This window comes from Balearica regulorum, chromosome 25 (genome assembly GCF_011004875.1).
Source record: "Balearica regulorum gibbericeps isolate bBalReg1 chromosome 25, bBalReg1.pri, whole genome shotgun sequence".
In the NCBI taxonomy this organism is placed as follows: domain Eukaryota; kingdom Metazoa; phylum Chordata; class Aves; order Gruiformes; family Gruidae; genus Balearica; species Balearica regulorum.
The window spans coordinates 6,050,485-6,061,700 of record NC_046208.1 but is presented as its reverse complement, the minus strand read 5'-3'; positions in this window follow the sequence as shown (position 1 = coordinate 6,061,700).

Genomic DNA, 11,216 nt, shown 5'->3' with positions numbered 1-11,216 from the left:
TTGATGCTCGGCGGGTTGCAAGCAGGGAGAGGTTTTTTCCTGGCAGAACCGTTGCCTTAGAAAGAGTTTTTCTGCCCTTCTCCCGGGAAGGAGAAATGTAATTTTTATTATTAATTTTGGGGTTTGCCAGTTTGTTTCAAGTCACCGTTTCATGCCGTGGCGGGGCTGTGGGCAATGGGAAGCAGACAGCAGCAGCCGGAGCCACCAACAGTTGTTTTGAATCAGCGTTTCGGCTGAAGTGCTGGGGATTTTTTTTTTTCTGTATAGGAGAAAGAGCGCGTGTGTGTGCACACATATGTGCATGCACATGTGTGTTTGCACATGTGTGTGTGCATGTGTTTCCCCACGGCAAAATAAACAGAGAAGAGAAGCTGAGCCAGCCCTCGACCAAGGCAGTTTCAGTCTGAAACCAAATCTGCATTTCAGATTTTCCTGCAAGAAAGCCAAAAGGCTTCAAATTAATTTTTTCTCCCTTCAATTGATCTTCTTATGCAAATAGTTCAATTTTGGTCAAAAGGGATTTTTTTTTAAGGTGAAAGCCTCCTCTGCTGGACTTCAGCGCTGGAAAACACTCCATCCCCAGGACATGTGCACCAGGGACATCTCTGATCTCTGCACCCGGCTGTGCCCATCTCCTCCCAGCCTCCCCATGGGTCCCCATTTTTCCAACCACTCCCCGACAGCAAAAGCGCTTTAATCGCCAGCCACGTGCCAAGCGCGGTTTAGGCAATTCAGGGAGTTCCCAGCTTGGGAAAAAGCCCGACCACGAGGGTCGGGGAGAGGCGAGAAGGGTGACCCTGCTGCCATTCCCATGCCAGCCGGGTGGTCCCACCACGATGGAGGTTAAAACCCCTCCCCCAGCCACACTGTAGCTCATCACTGTGGTTATTTTTAATCAGCACAGGCTCCAGAAGGTAGGGAAAAAACCAGATGAAAAGATCAAAATTATTTATATTTTAAATTAGAAAGAAGCTGTACAAAATATACAAACCTGAGGGTGGGGTGGGGGCAGAACAACAATAAATATTGGTGTAAGAGCTGACTCCAGACTGTAAATGGAAGATTACCACTGGACGAGGACTGAGCGAGCTGAGCCCCCCTTCCTCTTTGCTGACGGACAGAAAAAACCCCTCTGCCACCAGAAATCAGGGGGGTTTCCTGGGGGAATGAGCCTCAGTGGTGTCCTGTGGATGAAAAGGAGGATCTGACTGTGGTCCAAACCCAACATTAGGTGAGACATTAGGGGAGCTGCCCGCTCTGCCTCCGTCTCCCAGTGCTGGCATGGCCAACACTGGGATTTTCACACCAGCAGTAAGGCAGCAGCTCATCGTGGCCATTGGAAGACGTTCACCAGTGGTCACACACAGGGACACTCATCTCCAGGCCGTGTCACCTTGCCCCAGACCAGACAGGTGTCCTTTGTTGCCACCTCTGTCCTTGGCTTTAAGCCCCGCTTTTGAGTCCCATTTTGCTTGAGGCTGCAGATCTCCTGGGATGAGAGAGTTGGGGCAATGGGTGCCCTGTCATGTTCCCCCCATCATTCCTACAGCAATTAATAATAGTGCTAATCAGCAACATGCTCCCAACAAGAGCATCCACTCCTCCTTTCCAACACACAGCATCTCCCAAACCCCAGATAAAGCAGGTGGCAAAGCCCTGGAGCATCATTAACTCTAGAGCTGCCCATGTTGCTTGTAGGTTGAGAAAAATTCCTGGAAACAACTGTTGACACCCAAATTTGAGACTCTATTTTCCGCAGGTTTCATGAGCATGAAATAACCATCATCTGCTCACTACATACATGTGTGAGGCATTTTAAGATTTGTCTGGCTCATCTCTTTCCTCTGCTAGGATTTCTGCCAATAAATCACTGTCGTCTGGTCTAAGCCAAACAAACAAGGCTGCTTTAAACCATAAACATTTATTGATGACAAAAGGCTTGAGGCAGCGAGGGATAACTTCCATAATTGCAACAGTTTACTCTGGATCTCAGTCAGGGGCAAACTCTGCGGAAATTATTGAGAGAGCCACAGACCTTGGGGATGCTGCAAGGAAAAGTCCTTCCCTTAAAACCGGGAGAAGGATTAAGCTGTTACCCCCCATCAGCTGCAGCACAGCAGCAGACATTAACCCCTGAGCTCTGGGCAGCTTTGGTCCAGCATCACGCTGGCTCAAAGGATTTTGCTGGGGGCTACATCCCGGTGGCCCCAGGCACTGAGTGGCCTCCTGGCCCTGTTTACTCCTCCGCTGCTTCCACGTAATCCTATCAAAGCCAATTAAGCTGTGCCAGACGAGCAGCGTCGCTGCAGGCAGAGAGCGGCTGGGGGAGGGGGGGGGGCAGATCATCTCCTCCCCAGCAAAGTCCTCTCAGCTTCTTCTTTCTCGTGGGGTCCCCAGCCAAGGTTTGGTTCAGCATCGGGGATGCAGCAATAGCATCAGCTCCTGCTTGGCATCAGCCACCACCAGCCCCACGCGTGTTCCCCAGAGGGGTTTGTGTACAGGCACTGCACCAAGCCCAAAATTCGTCAAGCACCAACAGAGGTGGCCTACGTCACGTCCCAAAACGAGGAGGTCTGGGCACAAGGGCAGAGGCAGGGGAATAAAAACCCAGGGGAAGGGATATCTCTGCGATGTTCAACCCTGCCAGCGCTTTCCTGCAAGCTGGGAGCTCGCTGTGTGAGGTGCAGCATCAGATCTGCTCCTCAAGGCTGTGGCTTTTCTGTCTAATGCAAGATGTCCAAGTCCTCCCTCTGTGAGTTTCTCTCTGCTTTTTTCATCCAGCTCTTCTGCTGCATCTGGTCTCCACAAATTTAATTTTATTCCTAACAGCCATTTAAGAAATCCCCCCGTGCAATGATCTACAGGCTGACCTGTAACATCAGACACAGTTTCTACAAAGCAGCAGAGCAAGCATCACTCTTTTCCTTCTTTAATGGTCTTCTCGGGGCAGACTGCCAAGCAGAGGGGACACACAGCTTCCCCTCTCCCACAGCCAGACCCAGACTACAAGGGGAACCCCTCTAGCATCCCTCCCCAGGGTGTGCAGGGGGATGTGGGCTGCACAGAACACCTCAGGACCTTCACCCCGACCCTCAGCTATTCCCAGGCACGGGGCTGCCTTAGCTGCCTACACACACTTGGAAATTTTGCTGCCTCCTTCCTGAACCCCATCGCCTCTCAAGCAGCCTTCTGGGATTGTCCTTCCCCTATCGAAATCCTCCTCGTCCCCCGTTAGCACCAGGCAGCCGGGCAGAGCGGGACAGCATCCAGTCCTGCTGCTGCAGCGAGCGGGATATCACTGGGGTCTCACCCGCTCTCCCCTCCCTCACATTTGAATGGGAACCCTGCCTCCATTGATAAATCCGGGACAAATCTGCTATTCTTTATTTCAGAGGATCAGAAATGTTTCAGGGCAAACGCTGTTATGATAATACCTTAATGCACTGTAAATGTATTGTCTCTCCTCCCACAGTGGGGAACGTGCAAAGCCCCAACTGCTACATCAAGGCAGCGCGGCATTAACTCGCTGACGAGGTTTCTCGTGTCATCTCAGAAACGTGAGCTCTGCCTCTGCCACTCAGAGCCGTAATCTGGACAAACGTTACAGATAACGGCTCGAGGTTGTCACTTGGGTCACTAATCATCGCCTGAAACCTCTGCGGGCAGGACTGCAGAGGACCGTTAGCATCAGAAGGACAGTTCAGCATCAACCCAGCTTTTCAAGATTATCGTGGACCAATACATACATTATGCAGCTAAAACATATATTATACAGCTAAAACAGGTGAATAGATGCTCTAACCCTGCTCTGCTTGGCTTGCTTCAGCCAGGTTCGGCTGCTTGCCCTCCCTGTAACCTTCAATTCACTCTTTCCCACCAGATTATCCCTGATTTAATTGTGATTATTTGCTCGGCAATTGGGGAATAAGTCGTGCAACGCGACCTCCAGCTCCAGACTGACGAGTCCTGCCATCCTCACCTTCTCCCTTGTGGAGACATGAGGTGGGAGCATCCCCGCAGTCCCCGAGGTTCACACCCTTCCAGGAGAGCCGTGCCATTATCCCAACGTACACTGCAATGGGGTCACCGACCCCATTCCCAGAAATCAGGCATCCCAACTCATCTCCTCATCCAGCCACAAAGGCATGCGATGAGGGTTACTCCTCTGGGCTAACAGCTGGGGTAAGAGCAATTCTCTGCCGATGCCGCCCAGGGAGGCAGCAGGAGGGATGGGAACTGCATCTCCATTTCCCGGAATGAATTCAGTGCTCTGACTCTGGAGCACATGGTCCCTATTCCTGTCCCCATCTTAGTCAGACTGCAGGTGGAACTCAGTTGTAGAGTGAATCCTTCGATCTCTCTGTGCCTCAGTTTCTCATCTGTACATTAAGAGAATATTTCTCGCCTCCCACCTAGAGTCTATTTAAATCCTACACCAGAAGCTTTTTGCTGCACTCATAGTTGCAGAAAATGAGAAAGATACTGATATTTGGAAGAGGGAGAAAAATTCAATGCTGCCTGAACACGGCGGCTTGCTTAGCACTCAGCTCAGGTAAAGAGTATCACTGTGAGCTCCGTAGGGATAACCGGTGCCGCTCTTTAACAGGGTATTTAACACCAAGCACAACAGGACCCCGAACACCCCGGGATCCTCTCTGCCTGCTGTCATCCAGCAGCTACCGAAAGCAGCGTGTCTAGAGAAGTCATTTCTGTTAATAGATGGGGGGAAGTGAAAATTGAACTGCTAACCCAAAATAACTGAACACAGATGGGAGCTGTTTTTCATAGTTTTTCCCATGATGCTGTGGATTTAGCAATAGTATTACTGGGCCAGCAAAGAACAAGGTTTGGTGGCTGAAAACGATCAGCCACGTTGCTCTGCATTGCTCAGTTATTTCACACAGTGACTCTGTCAGCTTTACTGGAGGTGCCGGAGCTAAATCCCATCCAATGCTTCGGGGATCGAAGGGGTTACAACTCCGGATATAGTCAGACCTATTCTAATATTCTAAAAATGTGATTAACTGGGTGGGATTATGGTGGCCAAACAATGTTAATGCAAATTCCACCATAATGGGGATCGTGTTCCAAGGCCTTCACAATGACAGCAAAAATGATACCCAGCCACTTCTTACGCAGCTCCTGTTGCACACCAGTATTTGGTCCTTAAGATATAAGATTACATTGACAAAGCAATTTAACCACGAATCCAGGGAGACAACAGGGCAACGTTACCGTGTTTTCATTACGAAGGTAACAATGTCCGCAGGAGTGGAAGACGACCTGCATTTCAGCGCCAGGGAGGAGGAAAGCCAGGGTGCTCCTCGGGGACTCGAGGAGATGCCGGGAGAGCTTCGGTGCCGAGTCAGACGCAGCCTCCGCGTAAAGACATGGAAGCTCCAATTTCTGTCAGCAAAGAGCATCATGTGGGCAAGAGGTGACGGCTCGCCCCTTGAATAATTTGTTCCAGGGATGTCGCTTCTGTTCGGGGTTGGTGACAGTCACCCAGCGAGGCGGCACGAGGCAAGGCGCAGTCTTCGCAGCCTCCTGAAGCCGAGCGAACTGCGATGCCGTCCCACGGCAGCAAAAACTCTCGATAGCAGCCCCTACAACCAAACCCAGCAACCACGCTCTGTCTAAATGAATGTGGTCGGAGCAGATTGCCCTAAAATACAGGATCAGTCTCTTCACAAGATTATTTTAAGTTGAATTTTCAGAGGATGCTCAAGATATGCAGGGTGAATTGGTGCCTAACTCCCTTCGGCTGCACAAACAACTCTCGTTTAAAGTAATATGATTTTGCTTTGAATAAAAATACTGGAGAATCTATGTCACCACTGTCCACAAAGCATCTCTTGTATGGGCTCAAATATTTATTTTCAGAACATGCCCTCTTCAACTTTCTCCCACTCTTTAGCCAGTTACATTCAGAAAAATAAATTGCCTCACAGACATGAAGTGATTTTTCCCGTGTAGGGTAGCTGGGATGGAGCCTGCCTCAGCCCCCCTTTGTCCCAGCACCAGGCACTGGGGCAATTACATCAGCGGGAGCTGGGCGAGGAGATTTATCAAGGGCAGTGAGCTGTCTCACCCAAGCACAGGATCCCTGTGACAGTCGCTGTGCTGCCTGGAAAGCAGGCAAGGACTTTCAAACTGTGTTTTGTCTCTTGGACTTCTCCGCCTTTCCCCAATCCTCCCAATTTACCATGACTTTTCATTTGCTAGTTCAGTGAACATCGTGTTAGAGAGGAGAGAGATGAAATCTGAGCTTGCAGGAGTTTGATCGACAGAGCCCGGGAGCAAATAACGAGGGAGGATGCATTGCCATCACGTTGTGCTCAAGTGGGACACGACTGCCATCGACCACACATCTCTGGCATTGCTGGGGAAGAGCCATCATTTAGCAAATTTGGTGTCAGGAAGGAGCATGAGGAATGCAAGCATCAATACATTCAGCTCTTGGAGAACCAGGCTTGACCCCCACAGCATCCCAGTCCCCTAACGGGGAGCAGGACTGGGGGAGCCTGACCCAGCTCTGGGTGCCCACAGCCCCCATGAGACTATGGTAACCCAAAAAACCAAAGCGAGGAAGCTCTCTGGTTTCCACCGAAATCACATGACAGATTTTGCCGGAGATGAAACTGCTGGTGGTTAAAATGGGGAACACGACGGGTAGGGGAGAGCCAAGAAAGAACACAAAAACCCTTTCGCAGCTCATCGCTTTATGCCTTCTAACAAACACAGGAGCAAACTCACTTTGGTATAATTATTCTGAAGCCATCAAACTTCCATTAGAGTTTGATAAAGTTGTGGAAAGAAACAGGGCAATGGCTGCCCGGCTGCAGTGAGACCCACCTTACAAAGCTCCAGCCTGCCGATCCTCCAGCGACACAGTCCTCAGGCTTTCAGTATCAAAGGAAACAGCTAAATAGAAAATTAAAACTTACACAGATCACCAGGCAAAACACATTACTGCAGCCCTGGCTTCCTGGCTTAAGTTAATTAGTCAACGCTTGTACAGTGCTTTGAAACAAACAAAACAAAAAAAATAAAAACAAAAACCTGCATTAAGTGCTAATATTGTCATCAGTCGTTTTCCAGCTGGCAATCCAGGGGAAATTCTCTCTCGCCCCAAGGTTCTTCTGTCCGTCCTCCCCATCTTCACCGTGAGTTTAGCCCTCGATCACCAGTGCTGGGAACTGGTTTGTCACAAAAAGCCCTCCCTCAGCTGTAACTTTATCATCTGGGGGCTATTTTCTGCAGGGGAGACGCGTGCGCCCAGAGCCTGCCGTTTTCAAACACAGGCAGCAAGTTTGTTTGCATTTAGCTGTAACATCTGGATGCTCGTAGATCTGCAAAGCCTGCAGGCAAAGGCTTCATTTCTAGCTGGGAAACCCAAACCAGCAAAAATTTAGAGCAAAGGAATTTGTGCTGCATCACGGGGAGGTTGCAGGAGAGTTCAAAGACCTGAGCTCTGCAGCTCAACCCTGTGATTTATTTTTAAGCAGCTTTCTTGCTTTTTAGCTACAGCACTTCTTCTCTGGGATCCCCCTTCTTGCGCAGCCCATTTCCGAGAAACCTTGAAACCCAGCTCAGAAATCCCCTCCTATCATGGGGGAGGAAAACAGGGTGCAGGGGAGCAGATGAGTCATTTTTTTTGTTTTTTGACGCCCTCTCGTTGGAGCCAAGGGGTGGGATGCTGGGCGATGGGTGCCACAGGCCTGCCAGGACATCACCCACGGGTGCCACAGGGGGCAGGTTCCTTTTGCTGATCTACGACCTTTTTGGCAAAAGCTAGTAATAACGAACAAGATCTGCTAAAAATTAACAGTAGATTCTCCCAAATGACTTTTCTTACGCAACATCCAAAGCAAAAGTAAAAGCCACCACATCCCTCTTTTCCATTTCTCTAAGCCCAAAATGACAAGATAACCAATTTGGTGATGTTTTCTTGGGAGGGGGCTGGCTTTTTTTTGTTTTTTTCTTTGATATATTAGGAAAAACAGGTCCTCGCTCAGCTTGGGGACACCAGGAAGGCTGATCCGCTCCGTCACCTGTGACAGTAACCCCAGCAACAGCTCGGCTGCCGGCAGAGGCAGGAGAGGATGCTGACTCACTGCCTGCTTCATTTTCGCAGCTCACCCTTCATAAAAAGCATTGCTGGAAGTGGCTTGCTATTCCTTTCCTCTAATCCTCCCTCCCCTTAAAAAAAAATAATTAAGAAACCTCAATTATAAATGAAGACATGAGAAAAAGTAGCAGTGAATTATGAAGGAAAAGTTTCATTCCAGGAAGGAATTCATTTCAGTTCAAAAGGCAGTGCCCACCATTAATTCCCTGAAGTCATTACAAACAGAAATGACTCCCGAGATGGAAGGGTTTGCTGCAAATATAAATCATGGAATTATAACAGCCTGGAAACAGCAAGAAAGGGGAGAAAACTTGAGAAGACCTTCTTAAAAGAAGAATTCTTCCCAAAATGACTCTTCTCTCCTTTCCTTTGACCTTATTTCTTTGTCTGCTGCTTGCTTTCTTTTTTTAATGCAAATCTTGTGCTTTCTCTGCTGTTTTGTTCCCCTTCTTCTCTTGGGGAAGCACAAAATGAGATCCAGAACAGCCAAGAGAGAGAAAACCAGTTGACGTTGCCTTTTCTCACAGTTATTCCTCCTGGTAAAGTCATTTTGGCCAGAGAGCGATGGGAAGACAGTGCAGGCACAGCAGGGAGATGCTGGTGGGGGCTGGACCCAAGGGCGGATTCCAGCATCCCAGGGAGGGAGGGAGCAGGGAGGGAGCCGAGATGTCACGGGGGTCCTTTGCCTCCTTGGGAACAAAGCTCTCTGATACCCCCCACCCCACCCCACCCCCCAAACAGTGAATTTGGTGATGCTTTTTTAATTGCCAGGGTTTATTTCTGCTTTTGATTCATCCATTTGGTCCATCACAAGGAGTATGTCCAGGTACCCCCGACACACTGTAAAGCCACCTGGGTGGGCTTGCTGGACGTGGTAACATCTGGGCTGGGTTCTCTCTCCTGCCAACCCCAACTCCTGTCAGCCAGCAGTGATTGAAAACCCTTGCCTTTCCTCAAAGGGCGAGTTTCCAGCCCTTGTGCAGAGCAGAGCCAGCAAAACCCCAGCACAAGATGATGATGATGATGATAATAATAATAATCTTCCAAAAACCTCATGATCAAAAAGCCTGATGATTTCAGGGAGGGGGAAGAGCAGAGGATGAGATCTGACTCTTGGCTGGGAAGCACAGGAGGGTGGCAGAGCCTGTTAGAGAAAAATCAACCCAGAAGATCCCTCCTTGCTCAACAGTTATCATAAGCCAGAATTCAACAGGGAAATCCTGCTAAATCCTCTAATTTCTGCAACACATACAACCATGTTCGGCACCGCAGGAATCCAACGATGCCAGAGCACAGGGCACGTGGATCTTGCAGGTCTGGGGATACGGTAGGATATTGAAGAAGCTTTGCCAGCCATAGAGATCCTACACCACCCACCCCACCCCCCATACACCTTTCTTCCCAATTCACCCACGTGACATTCAGGTGACAACCAGCACTGATAGATAAGCCTCCCTAGGAGCCCCTATACCATAAGGCCAGGTCCCTCTGTGCCCAGCAAGCAACCTTTGTGCCGAGGAGATGCTGCAGGCAAGTCCAGCCTCCTCCTCCTGCTCCTGGCATGGGAAACGGGTGAAAAAACGTGGGTTTTACCCCATGCCCTCTGCAGCAGAGTTTCAGGCTGTACCTGCCTGTGTCTATTGTCTGCCGCCTGCCTTACATGGGAGCTTTTAATAGCTCCATTAGGGCAGCAAAGACGGTGCGAGGCATCTCTGCAAAGCTGAATTGGAAATGCTGTTTAATGAGGATGATTCACGGTAGCTCCCAGCCCCAGTGTCAGCCATGGCACTGCAGAAGGGGTGCTGCCTTGCACTGACATTTCATCACGAGGGAAGCTTGGAAGAAAAGCTTACGGCTGCCAGTATCTCCTGGCTTTTTGCAGCATGGAGAAGAGACTGGGGTTTGAACCTGAGGCCCATCTCTGCTTGTCTGAATTTCCAAAGCAAAAAGGTGAAAGGGTTTTTTGAGCTCCAAAGTTTGTAGGAATGCCCCAAAATGTGATGTGAGCAATACCACAACCACCTCCTCCACCAGCCTGACTCAAGGACAGGGATAAAGCTGCAGAGCAGGGACAGAAGGAGGTCCTGGACCTCTATTTTGGAGGCTGTTTCACCATTTAAAGATACCTGAACCACAAATTAGGGTCAGGGAAAAGCCAGGAGGCTCGACCCAGTGCCCACATCTGGGTCTGGTGTAGCCCATCATTCATTAGTCCATTAAACAGATAACTTTGGGACTATTTCCCAAGGTGATGCACAAAATTTTGGGGAAAAAGGACTAAACCCCACATCCCCTCATCCCCATCACTGAGGTTCTGCAATGCCCTCAGGTAACGGTGCCTCAGTCTCCCCATCTGTAAAATGGGTTGCAGGTATCAACCTTCCTTTGTGGAATGCCCTGAAATCTAGGGAAGACGTGATTAGGGAGGTGATTAAAATTATTTACAACACCATAATGGAATGTTAGAGCCTATCATGGTTGTGGCTGGATTTCTAACATTTGTTAGAAAGAGATAAAAGCTTTTTTTGCTGGTTGGTCTGAAGGCTTTCAGGCTGTCTTTGACGTGCTGTGGCTAATAGCCCCATCATTTGATTAATTTTCATTTCTGCCGTCGGTCTTTAAGAGCTGCCACACAGACTTTGTGAATGGATTGGAAGAGACGGAGCAGCGATCCCCCCTGAAAGCTGCTCCAATTCGCATTAATACAAATCCCTGCAGGGTGAACTCCCAGCCCCACGCTCGTGTGCAAGGAAGCTGAAAATAGCAACGTTTATAATAATAATAATAAATAAAAGGGCGGGTGCTAGAAACCATGAAGTGCCTCCAACGGAATTTGTGTGTGTGTGTATGTGTGCGGGAAGGTCCCAAAATGCAAGTGACAGCAATAATTGAGGCTTTTGTCAGAGTGTGAGTGTTAAGAATAATTGAATCGCTGCCTTGTTACATACGGACAGATTTAGACCCTCATTATGCATTTGGCAAGTACTTAGCATAACAAATCAATTTAAAACGGCACATGAGACTCAAGTTATTCATAATGAAACTCCAAATCAAGATTACAAGGCAAGACTAAGCCTCCCCAGCT